This window comes from Sardina pilchardus, chromosome 6 (genome assembly GCF_963854185.1).
Source record: "Sardina pilchardus chromosome 6, fSarPil1.1, whole genome shotgun sequence".
In the NCBI taxonomy this organism is placed as follows: domain Eukaryota; kingdom Metazoa; phylum Chordata; class Actinopteri; order Clupeiformes; family Clupeidae; genus Sardina; species Sardina pilchardus.
In genome coordinates this window covers 35,589,466-35,594,156 of record NC_084999.1, presented here as the reverse complement: position 1 = coordinate 35,594,156, position 4,691 = coordinate 35,589,466, and the positions used below count along the sequence as shown (strand labels likewise).

The following is a 4,691-nucleotide window of genomic DNA, read 5'->3' as shown; positions in this document are numbered from 1 at the left end:
GTAGTGGAAGCTAATCACAAGTAAACATACTTTACCTGCAGGCTACACAAAATACGTTTTGTATCAACCAATATGACATTAAAATGAATTCATACATTCAATTCAAGAAATGATTAAGTCAAAATCTATCATGTGAAGCACCTTGTGGTTTTACAGCCAAATACCTTCATTTTGTGAAACAGTAAGCATTAAAATATGGGGTTTACAGTACATGAAATCAACTCTGCTACACTACAGCCTACAAGTTATCAATCAGTTACAAACTTGAACTCCTTCATGCAATTCCTAAACAATAGAAGACACTTGTCACCGGCACCTCAATGCTCAATGAAATAAGTACATTTATAGACAAATACATAATAAATACATTGAGCAGATAGGCCTAATAAAAGTAAAATGAAATGCAACCATAAATAGTGTCAAACATTTTTATTATTAATTAATATTTAGGACATGCTTCAAAACACAGATAACCTTCAAACCAGACCATTTTTTTTCTTAGTTGGAAATAACAGTAGCCTGATCTTTTTTGGGTAGGGATGCTGACAGTTAAAACACATTTAACTGTTTTAACTGTTAAATGTGTTAAAACACATTTAACTGTTTTTCCTGTTTGCTGGGCTGATTGAACTGCTGTACTGAATCAGAAGCCGCTGCACAGGGCATGACTCTCACAGCATCTGTAATCATACAAGCATAACAAAATGAGTTACGTTTTGGAAGCATATTAAGTACATAACTACCTACTTTAACTGAATGTCAGCAACATGAATATAAAGGTACTGCCACCAGCAGGCTGCTGTACTGGTGACACAATCCACCACCTGTAACAAGACAGCTACACTGGGTCCGCAAGTGAAGCACTCTGTTCGCAGAGCGTGACAATAGTTTTAGAAGACTAGTCTATTTTTTTTCTAGTGTAAAGAGTTCCATTGATTACAGTGTTGCAGCAGATGCTCTGCAAACAGAATGCTTCAGTAACGGTGCGGTCACACACTTGCGTCCGCCAACGTTCGTCCGTTGTTTTCCCATTCATTTTATGCCGCACTGAATTGTGGGTCCGATGCGTTGCCTGGGATATGTTGCCTCCGTTAAAAAGTTGAGAAATGTTCAACTTTTGACGGATCGCGTAAGCACTAGCCAATGAAATGCAGTTTATGCAAATTTTCAAACACTGACAAACCAATCAGTACGCGTTTATGGAAATATGCTGCCGTTGATGAAAATGATGCATACGTTGGCGGATGTAAGCGTGTGACCGCACCGTTATGTGCACCGTGTAGTCTTCCAGTAAATATAATGAGGGTTAAAGACATGTTGGCAAAGACCTGTTACTTTAAAATTAAAAAAGGCAACAGAAAAGCGGTTCACAGAGACAACTACTTGTTAGTTATACCAGAGAGGGTTAAAGCGGAGCGAGAGGCGCCGCAAACGTTCGATCATTTCCGCGTTCTGTCTTCGCAAAGGGGAGGGGGGCTAAATCCCCCTTTAAGCAGACCTGTTAACATTCAAACTGAACTGCCTGCCAATCTGACAGAGATCGATATCCCACTATGACGTCTTTGCGATACGGCTCTTTAAGCAGACAGGAACTGTTCGAATTTTTCTTCCATAGAGATGCATTATGTTGCTCTATCTTGTCAGTATTAAGGATCTTTGGTTATACTACAATATTTGCATGTACAGATTAAACAAAAATGTGTTAAGGACTGAACACACCAACCCGATAATCGGCCGTTGGGTAGTCGGGAGCGGTCGGGTACTCGAATCGGTTTGGTGTGTCCCGTGCCGTCGGGAGTCGGCGTCGGGGCTAATTTTGGCCAGTTTGACATGTAGAGTCGGCCAGTGTCCGTCGGCCTTAATTACCAATCTGATTGGTTGAGTCTACCTTTTGAAACATCTAGGTAGCAGAGTTCACGCACGCGCAGAACGTACAATCGGTGTCGGCATCACTTCGGTGTGTGCAGTGGCACTTTTTTGACCGACCAGGGGAGACGAGAGCCCGACTGATAGTCCAACTACTTTTCTGCCAACGGTCGGCCGGTTGGGTTGGTGTGTCCAGGCCTTTAGATGCTGATTATAGAGCTTTGTAGGTACTGGAAATTAGGAATTTATCAAAGCAGACAAAAACTTTTTTTAATCTTGAAATATATCTGCAATTCATCCTTACCTGTAAAAGCAGCTGCAGAGGCCTTTAGTTATTTCCCTTCTGAAATAAAAAATATGTTTTTCATTAGAGAGCTTTTGAGGTAGAAGGTGGATTTTATTACAGCAGAGAAAGGCATTTATGTATGTTGACATTTACCTTCAATTCATCCTGAACTGGTAACACCAGTTACAAAGGCATATGGTTATCTTATATGACTAATGTGTGGACCAAAAGTCAAATAAATCAAATATAAAACTGTATAGCTTACTTTATTGGGTAGCAGGACATGATGAGAAAGGGTAGACCCCCAAACCAGACTGGACCCACTTGTGAATGACCTGTAATACATACACATAAATATGCATAACTTTTATCATCAGGGAAAAAAGCCAAATATTTATCATTACCAGTATTACACCCCATTAAAACAGCATTATATTGGGATCCAGAGAATATGGTGTTGATCAATTTAGCTCCTCTTCCCATTTATTCTAAACTTTAAAAAGAGTCTGGTCTGTGACAAAGCAAAGCGAGGATATGCATCAAGTCAACTAGTCAACAACTTTCAGCATTACATGACCTCATTGACGGCAGTATTTCTTCATAAAACAAATGGCTTCGGGATGTGTGCCCTTATATTTTATGAAAGTTAACGAGTAATCTCTACTAGAGAAAGTCACCAGGAAACACGCCTGAAAACGAGACGTATTAGATTGAATAGTAGGCCGGTTTCTCGCTAACCTGTACGTAAGGTAAGGGCACGAATCCCGAGGGTATTTCTTGCTGCCATCTAGGAGTTCAAAAAGTCTCAAATATGTCTGAGCATGTGCATGACATGGGGCATAGCTTGCATTAGCTGCTAGAACTTTGTCGTTCATAATTTAAAATCAATAACGTTATCTTATCCAGGACAGGTAAACAATGTGATATCAGCCTCCCTCCAAGAACGAAATGAGATGTAAACACATCCAAGTCTTCTGAAAGACTCCCGAGTCCAAAATCTAATCTTTCATTAACGTTAACACAAACTAGTTTTCATGACAGAGTAAAGTTATCGTTAGCCAACAACCTAGCTGCTATCTGACGCAAACCATCTTGTTGTTCACAGGCAAACATAAAGTTAGCGTTCAACCAAATCAAGCTTCGCTCAATTTTAACTCAGTTTTGAGTTTAGCTTTGATTAAAAATGTAGCTTTGATTAAAAATTTAGCCAAAGATCCTCCGCTTTAATCCTCTCTGATTTAGCCCTGTCTAGTGAGCTAAATTAGCTTGCGCGAGCTAAATTAGCTTGCGCAAGCTAGCTGCTAGACGTTGCTGGTGTGTAATTATCATAGACCTAAAATAAATATTGCGTTTGGTGGACACAGCACCTATATCAGCAAATAAACCTAATTAAGTAGGTAACTTGTGTTATGGAGTACGTTTTCAATGGATATACAAGGTAGCAGCTGAGCTAACTGCATAATAAAGCATACTTACAGTGAGCCCTCAGTCACCGCCGTTTCAGCACTCCATCAGCGAAAAAACCGTTATCCAAGGGATCGGAGAAGTCGTAGCAGCTAACTGTTGTTGATAGTGGTATGAAGATAGTGCTACCAGCAGAAGAACCAGCAGCTGGCTACAGAAATGGTGGCATTAGTGTTTCAATGTTCAGTACTTAAATGATTTCGACCGAATAACAACTGCCGGTGGCTGTAGCGTGTTTACTTTCACCATAACTGAACTTTACTTTGAGCAGACTACACCTAGAATTTTAGAGCTGACTGGCCAATCAAAGACACGTTCCCTAATGAATATTCATGAATCTTCCCCTACCATCCTGTAAAAAAAAAATTCGCGGGGGGGAAAGGTTAGGACGATTCTAAGGGCCCAGCACTGACAGGGGGCCCTTTGAGGGCTATCAATAATAATTTAATAGTATTGTCATGTGTAGGATTTTTGAATAAATGTTTCATTTGATCTGTTCAAATAAGGAAATTATATATGGTTTTACAAGTCAACTACTATTTTCACTGTAGGAACATAATCTAAAGCGATTTCAAACACCCCTATTGTGGACTGTACCATTTTCAACCACCGTGGCGCTAGAACGGAGATAGAAAACGACTTCAGCAGTGTCAACATTGAGTGACAAAACGCTAGGTAATTCCTCCAGTAGGCTAAATTTGTTTTGCTGCTGCTGGGTAAATGTATCCTGCTAGCAGACGTCTAGCTCGTTGAAAATCATGTCATCAAGTCATTACAACCGGCATTTATTAACGTTTTTACCCCCCCACCCCCATGTAATGCGAACTACAGTATGAGCAGCAGGCTATCCTACCCCCCAATTCGCGCTCTGCATAGGTGCGTGCATTTTAGAAGTTGCCAAGTAAATTATGAAGTCTGGATATCACAAACGCAAGCAGAAGCAGAGAGCTAAGAGGGAGAAAAAAAGTCACTCGTTTTTTCCAAAAGAAAGGTAATTCACTGACACTGGATGCCATGACACAACACACTAGCTTGCTAGCTGATAAAAGAGATGATTTCGTTTAGGCTAAACCTA

The 4,691-nt window shown here is 40.3% G+C and overlaps 1 long non-coding RNA gene across 1 annotated transcript; it reads right to left on the bottom strand.

Annotated features, from left to right (window-relative positions):
* Positions 1-451: 451 nt before the first annotated feature.
* Positions 452-3,705, bottom strand: LOC134082219 (uncharacterized). Its single transcript, XR_009939604.1, has 4 exons — positions 3,629-3,705; positions 2,418-2,487; positions 2,171-2,209; positions 452-680 (listed from the first exon to the last, which is right to left on the bottom strand). It is a non-coding gene; the product is annotated as an uncharacterized LOC134082219 (long non-coding RNA).
* Between the last annotated feature and the right edge of the window lie 986 nt (positions 3,706-4,691).